We start from the raw sequence: 8,497 nt of genomic DNA, 5'->3' as shown, positions 1-8,497 counted from the left end.
GGGTGGAGGGGAGACGTTTTTATTCCTTCCCACTTCAGGCGCAATGGCATTCGGAGCAGTAGGTGTCCCAAGCCTGTGACTGGTTAATCTATTCAGTATGATCCCCTGTCTAGTCACAACAATGGTGGGGTGGTGGGCAGGCGAGCATGGCATGTGGGCCTCACAATGTGATTGTCCCCAGCACACATTAGCACCCCTATCTCTTCCAGGCACATTCTCCTTGACGTCGGCAGGGGAGGGTGGCCGGAGAGACTGTCAATTTAAAAGCTGGTGTCTAAAAGGTTTTTTATGGGGCAGAGAGGAGGGGCAGGGAGAGGTGTTTGACAGGTCCTTACAGTTCAAGGGCAGCCGCTTTTATGACCACAGTAAGACACCCATTATAGGACTTCTGATAGGATGGGTGCAAAGGCAGGAAATAAAAGGAGGAATTTAATGAAGGCTTAATCTTCTGGGGGATTTGGATCCCTCAGAGGCATAAATTGCGTGACCTAAGACTAAGTTTCCCTGTCGGAGGCTGGCATCAAGTTCACGCACACTGTAACAGCTAGGCTAGCAAGGGATATATATCTTAAAAATAACGATTCCTATTCTTAAATGCGTACCTGCAGTTGTTGCTGGAGGCCGAGGCGCACTCTCAAACAGATTTATGGGAGAGGTTACTGCTCCTCTGTACATAATGCATTAAAAAAAATACAAAAACCAAACCACTTAACTGTCAGGTTGACTCCCGTTCACATGTGTTGGAATAGAACTGCTCCATTGGTTTGGGATTTTTTTCCCCCCTATAAATTTCTGATTGTTTTGGAAGTTGATGGCAGGGTTTTCTTTGTGGGCACCTCTGCATAGATTGAAATTGCAAATGTCTCTGTTCATTATGGAGAGCTTCATGGTTTGCACCCTGGTTCATAGGGACCCCTTGAGTGCATTATACTCAACCCACCCACCAAGCCCATATCCCAGAGGGGTTATGTGAATATGGCCCAGGCATGTTTTGTGTTCCCTAATTTTAGCTACAACTATGAAGTCTTAGATTGAGTGACAAGATTTTAAAAAATCTTTGGTGTGTATGCCGAGTTGACAAGAGACAAAAATCCAATGATACCCATAAACATGAGAGAGCTTTATATCAAGAAGTACTTATGCATCAAGGAAACATCTCAGCCCAGTCCAACGCAAGCCATACTCTGATACTATTTCAAAAGTCCAATTCAGACTCAGGCAGCCACATGCAATGATGCAGGATGCAGGAACATCGCCGGCTGGTGGGTGCAAAGTCTTGTGGATCCAACTACTGTGGCCACATCCCCAGGGCTTGCACAGGTCTCAGACTGGCTCATCAAAAGGAAGGTGAAGGCAGAGAGAGGGCGGGGGGTGGTCCCAGGACCTTCCTCTGAGAAGGTCATGCCCACAAGGAGGCACCATCAGGCTGTGACCTGATTGTCAGGCTCAACTACACCACTACACTTTTAGATCTTCAAGTTGACATGAAATTACATAACTACCACACTTGATAAATAGCATGTCTTTCTGTTGTATCTGGAATCTAGGATGCTAAGTAAATATTTTGGCTTTTGCATCCAAACCATGACCACTGGTGATGGGTGAGATGGGACTCTGTAGAGATACAATGCAAATGGAGGGCACGTGGCCAAGTCTGGACAGACTCTCCTAGGTCTCCAGGAAATACAAGTGTGTTTTGGGTCTGGAGAGTAAGCAGAGAAGACGACAATGATGCATAGGAGCTCCATGTTGGGCAAGAAGATGTCACATCAAAGACACTGTGGTTCCCATCTCACATTTCCGCAACATATAAATTTGATAGATGAAACCTTGGTTCACTTTTCTGGGAAGTCCTGGTGTATGAGTCTTTATACCATTGTCTCCATTCACCTGACTCCTTTGGTCCTTGACTAGAGATGACACGGGCAAACCTTGCACTCAATTGGGCAGACTTGTTTTCCTAATTCTTGTCTTACTTTAGTCAACAGTTATGATTAAGATCTTGTCACATATCTGCTGTGTGTTGGTTGACACAATAAGCATTCTGCGTGACATATGTCATGTATTTGGGGATGGAGGTACATGTTCTGTGACAGTGACAAGGATAATCCATGGTGACTAGGATGGAAATATATGATCATTGAATTATTAGGAAGGTGAGATTCAGTTGCAAGGGCTGCATCTTCAGTGGAAAGGACATTCTTGGGGTAAGTCTTTTGTGTTTCATAGCTTGGGTATCATTGCCTCTTGATGAACAAGAAGCTCAATGACCCATTGAAGAAGGTTTATCTATAATACAACCCCCCTGCCCTAGTAGCACCAATGACTAAGCTTTCTACTGTCCGTGCACTCTTCCGTGGGAGAGAGAGATGGCAGTATGCTTCCATCAAGATTTAGGAGCAGTTCTACCCTGACGTATGGGGTCACTATGCGATGGCAATGGGTTTGAACTAGATGCATATAATTAGGATCTATAATAACATATATACATATATGACAGAGGTATGCATTTGTGCATGTATACTTGCATTGCCACGCAGTCTATCGATAAACAGTTGGTGAATTTGAACGGTTGAAATTTTGGTTAACAGCCAAGTACTTAACCACTGCACCACACACCGTGTTCCCACTCATTCTCTCTCCTGCCTCCCTCTCCCTGAATCACCCATCCTCATAGAAGAGGGGGCTTCACGAAGTTTGTGTAAAATTCCATTATATATCAATTCCATTTCCCCCCACATATTCACAAATTTTTAAGCTGTGTGTGTGTGTGTGTGTGTATGTGTGAGAGAGAGAGAGAGGGAGAGAGAGAGAGAGTGCACATATAGGCTTTGATGGTGCCATGGATTCACCTTTGGGCTGTGAACCAAAAGGTCAGAGGTTAAACCCATCAGTTGTTCCAGGGGAGAAAGATGAGGTAGTGTGCGACAACAAAGATGTGTCATCTCAGAAGCCATTTACGGCCTGGGAAATCCTAAGGAGCAGTTCTGTTCTGTTCTCTAAGGTCATTGTGCATGGGAACAACTCAAAGGCAGTGGGTTGGGTTGGTTTATATTTATGAATATGTCAGTATCAGAATATATCTCTCCTCACTTAGGAGACATCATGAGGATGACTATGTCACCTAGATTGTGTGTGTTCACTTGAATGAACCTGCAGGAAAGTATAGAGATGGAGTCCAACCTATCAATCCGGCCGTTTTTATAAGACAGACACTGGGGATTTCTCCATTTCTGGTGTTTCACCTTCCCTGCTTTCTGGGGTTCTGCTTTATGGCCTCCAGGGTTGACCCCATGTGCGTGGCTGACCTGAGAAGCAAACCTAGGAGCTGCGGGCACCTTAGCATGTTCCCAAAGACTTGGCTCCGCAGACCTCTGCACCCACTCATGTGTTTGCTCCTTGTCTCTTTCTTTGTCCTGCTTCATTGGCCTACAAGGATGTGAGTCTGAAGAGGGCTCTGGGTGGCACTGGACCCATGGACTTGAGTGGGACTGAGCTGGGATGCCTTCTTGCTATCAAGAGACTTTTTAAAAAACCATTTTATTGGGGGCTCATACAACTCTTATCACAAGCCATCCATTGTGTTAAGCACATTTGTAAAGTGACTTCTTGATATAAACTTATTTCTTACACATACATGAGTGACACTGGTTTTCTTTCTGTAGACAAGCCAGCCTAACACAAGGACAAAAAGCAGGTGTTTGTGACACCAGTTGAATGATTGAAGATGATCAAATGGTCCAATTTAGACAGAGGAGACACTCAGAACTATTTGATCACTAGCAGGTATGACTCTGGGAACCTGTTTGATAGCATCTGTGAGCAACTTGATTCACCAGCTTCCTCCTGCATAAAATGATCATGGCCACAGCTCATGCATGTAAGGTTGTTTCAAGGATGAAATGAGATCATGTCTCATAGTAAAAGTTAGCTAAATGCCAGCTCCCCGTGTCATCAGTGATACAGTCAAAGCAGCAACAACTGCTAACTGTTGACATTGAAAGCTCTTCCGTAACACTGGGGAGAAATGAGCCAGTAATTAGTTAGCACAATTAATTATGTTTCTAGAATACACACTGGATGTTTACTGAAATTGCGAAACTTCTAGCTCATTGTGAAACTTAGCAAGTGGCTTCAGTCATCTGCTTGGCTACTTGAATTAAGCCAGGTCGCACCCTGAAGAGTCTCTGCACTGATTCTGAATTGGATTTTCAGACTTTTACAGAAGTTAATATACACACACAGGCACATGTATGTATGTGTATGTATGTATATACATATACATATTATGCATGAAGGCATTTTATAGGAAATATATAAATGTGATATATAAAAAATATGTTATATGTACGCAGATATGCTTCAAACACTCATTTTTTACAAGCATCAAATAACCTTATACAAAAACAAACCCCAAACAGCAGCTAAGGGCAACATCCAGAACCTCAGGACCATAGATCTGACTTCTCAGACATTATATCTCATTTCCCCCCGCCCATTATTGATCTGATGTTATCCTTAACATTGGTAGTTGCTGGTGCGTGATATTTTCCTTTGGGGTAAGTTACAAACGGTACATTGATCAAACCAGAGGTGGTGGTTAGGTGCCATGAAGTCGGTTTCCACTCCTGGCGACCTCACTGGACACCCCCGACGGACACCTGGGCGGGTCTCTTGCAAAGGGATGGTGCCCAAGGGTTATGATTGTTCATACGTTTCAGCCCATCGGTGCTGCCATGGTGCCGATTCATCCCGAGGGCCTTCTTCATGGCCGCTGCCCCTCTGATTTACTAAACTTGGTGTTCTTCCTCAGGGTCCGCCTCTCCTGACAACAGGTCCAAAGTCCAGGAGGTCAAGTCTGGCCATCCTTGCCTCTCAGGAGCCCTCTGACTGTACTCTTGCAACACAGATCTGTTTGTTCTTTTGGAAAACCGTGGTACTTTTGATATGTTTGCCAACATCAGAATTAAAACACATCCATTCTTCGGTCTTCCTTAGCAATGTCCAACTTTCATAGGCATATGAGGAGATTCAGGAGACCGTGGCGTGGGTCAGACACAGCTTCATCCTCAAAGGTAACAGCCTTGTTTCTCAGCACTTCAAGGAGGGCTGGGGCAGCATACTTACTCAATGTAGGATGATTGATCCTGATGACCTGATTTATAATTTTAAACTATTTAAATACCTCACATTTAAGCTTTTACGTGTCCTCTTGCCCCACTCCAACACCTTTGGAGGGAGTTGGAGGCTTGCCTGTAATTTCTCGAAGGACTAGAGCATGAATTTGCTAACTAATCTTAATGTATCGGTCTATTTTAGCAGGTCACCTAATGATTTCCATTTAAAGTTCCTACCCTTCCCCTCTTCCCCTCCCACCCTCCCATATATATGTGATCGTTCTTCTTGGGTGCCTCTGAATCTGTTCTAACACATAAAAGCTGGGCTGGTTCCATTCCCATATCAAAGTATGTAGGAGCCCACTACTGCTGCCATGGGGTCAGTCCATCTCACTGAGGGTCTCCCTCTTTATGATCCCCCTCTTGTTTCCTGATCACAATGACCTTCCTAGGGATTCATCCTTCTTGATGATGTGTTTAAAGTTTCTCACCGTCTTGACTAACGACACATATTCCCCTCAAAATGTTTCAGAATGTGTATCTCCGATTGAGGACATGAGTAGAGGAGAGGACTATGGCACTTGAAAGGCAGAGGTCAGGGAGAGCACTTGTCCTAAAAATAAGGGGAAGTTACCCATCATTGAGAGTTGTGTTGTTCAGCATGGCAATATGATGCCAGTAGGCAACCATAGGGCCAACTAGAAGCCATAAATAAGTTGACTTTCTGGCCATTTCTTACTCCTATTTTTCTGAGGCTTGTTGTTGTTGTTGTTGATGTTGTCTTTCATTTGGATTCTGCGAGCTGTGTTTCATGATGGGCATCTCTTGTCTGTTCTCTGCAGGGTACACACCAACTTCCTAGACCACTTTGGGAAATACTGTGCCATGTGGAGACGCCGGAGCTTCATGCGTCTCTGGTTTTGTTTAATAAAGGGTTCTAGGAGTTTGTAGCAATACTTCTGGATGCGCCCTCATGCGGGCAGTTTTCCACATTCCCCCGCCCACTTTGTCCAGCTCAGCAATAACGTCTTCCGTTTCCTGTCTGCTCCACCCTTGTTGTGCGCCCAATATCTGCACCACGTTTCAGGCTTTTCATTTGTCGTACCGTCTGATTCTAAAATTAAAACGCTTTGGATACACCCTCACAAGGGACCCTGAAACTTCTCTCTGCTTTCCTCTTTGGGAAGTAGCTCAATATATTACAGGAGACACAATTTATAATATGGGCGATTTCAGCAATTTGTCAGCTATTGAGGTGCATTCCATTTGGCTTGGCTTGCCTTGCCTCTAGAAAAATAAGTTGTCATCGTGTCTGGAGAATCAAAACGGGGCCCCAGGCTTCTTTGAAATGCCCTTGGCACAGGGAGGCTTAGGAAGACGCAGAAGTTAAGGACGAAACTGGCCATGAGGGAAGGACAAGAATGTCCCATCCAAAGGCATTTAAAGCGGAGGCAGGGGGAAGGAGAGATGAGCGAAACAAGGGGAGTATACAATTGCCAATGAATTTCCAAAACCATCCAAAGGCAGGCCCACCACTCTGCTGTCATAGCTCGTGACAGGGATGCTCGCTAATCGGTCTTTGAACAAGATTCTTTCTTGGGAACACGTTGATTAACTCGATGGCGAGGATGGCGAGGGAGAAGGTGGTGTTTCCATCCTTTGTGTATTGGGTAGCTGTGAGTTGGAACCAACTGGACAGCATCCACCAACAACAGTGATGAGTGGGTAAGGCTGCAGCACATTGGACTGCTAACGGCGAGGTCAGCAGCTTGAACCCAGCTGCCATTCTCTGGGTGGAAGGGGAGGCTTTCAAGTACCATAAAGAGTTACAGTCACAGAAACCCAAGGGGCAGTTCTATCCTGCCCTATAGGGGACCCGGTGAGTCGTAATCGACTGGGTGAGGGTGAGTTTGTTTGGCTTTTGTTTCTGTCTCATGGCTTGAAGGAGCCCTGATAGTACAGCGCTTTCAGGTTGGACAACTAACTGCAACACCAGCAGTTGGAGCCGCCAGAATGGACTCGAAGGCAAGCGAGTTCGGTTTGAGAGCTTTTAGGTCTTAACCTTCAGAAAAATCAAAGTTTATTAAATTTTTTTCTCTCCTAAAGAACCTACCGTGTGGATTTGGATGGAGGTGGTTCCTAATTTCTGGAGAAATATCTGGGTCAGTGCCGCTTTGATCCAGTTCTCTTCTGACTCGAGCTGAGTGACGTCCTCTTTGATGGTGTCTTCTGACCTTCGAGCAAAACCAAAGCGTTGTATAACCGTAATGCTTTACAACCTGTGTCTAATTATCAATATAATTCCAACTGACCCCAGCTCGATCTTACTTAATTAACCTAAGAGTTCTGGCAGCATAGTGATTACATGTGTGCTACTAACTACAGGGTCAGCAGTTCAAAACTGCTAGCCGCTCCTTTGGAGAAAGACGAGGCTTTCTGCTCTCCTAAAGAATTACAGTATCGGAAACCCATAGGTGCAGTCCTACCATCTCCTATAGAGTCTCTATGAGTGGGAATCGACTCCATGCCAGTGAGTTTGGCTTGGTTTTAGAATGATCATATTTCCCATTCTCTTTAGGAATTCCAAGTATGAATGGCCAGGCAGGTGCGCTGAGTTCTCCAGATGTCTCCTTGTCTACTGCCCAAGTTAACGAGTCCTGATGGTGTAGTGGGTCACACCTGGAGCTGACAATCTCAAAGTCAGTCACTTGAATCCTCCAAATACTCCTTGAGATAAAGAAGAGGCTGTCTGTTACTGTGAAGATTTGCCTCGATGGCATGGAATTATTGAGTCGGCATCTACTTGATGGCAGTTAGCTTAGTTGCCAAGCTTATTGGCTACGCTGGCCACACTGTTTTGATAGCTCATCCTCACACTTGGCTAGGAACGTGGCATCTGATTCTGCTTCCCAAATGAACAACGGATTTGCTCAGCTCTCCAGTTCATCTGGAAATACACATCTCTCGAGCTTTGGAATGAGTTCCCATGTTAGAGTTGCCTCCACTCGGCATTTTATTTTAGATGTAATACACTGATGAAGGGAACATGTACCAAAGCCTGAAGATGTGGAGCTCAACCTTGATTCCAACCACGTGTTGCTGTGACCTTGGCAACTTATCTGTACGTATGAATGCCATGAGAGATTGTTAGGTTTAATTTTTAAGTATCTTTTAGTGCCTTAGTGCTTCTGTTTGAAAAGATCTCAAAATAAGGATATGCCAAAATCTCAAGTTTACGATGTGTGTACCAAGTGAAAGAATGAGCAATTGTCTTGGTGATTAGAATAAAAATCAATGATTGATCTAGAAAAATGCCAAACTCTTGAAGTTGCACAAGCAGCCATTTGCCAGGAAGCAACAAAGCCCACATGGAAGAAGCA

The sequence above is a fragment of the Tenrec ecaudatus genome, chromosome 10 (genome assembly GCF_050624435.1).
Source record: "Tenrec ecaudatus isolate mTenEca1 chromosome 10, mTenEca1.hap1, whole genome shotgun sequence".
Classification (NCBI taxonomy): Eukaryota; Metazoa; Chordata; class Mammalia; order Afrosoricida; family Tenrecidae; genus Tenrec; species Tenrec ecaudatus.
The sequence above is the reverse complement of the archived record's forward strand: the minus strand, read 5'-3'. Positions refer to the sequence as shown.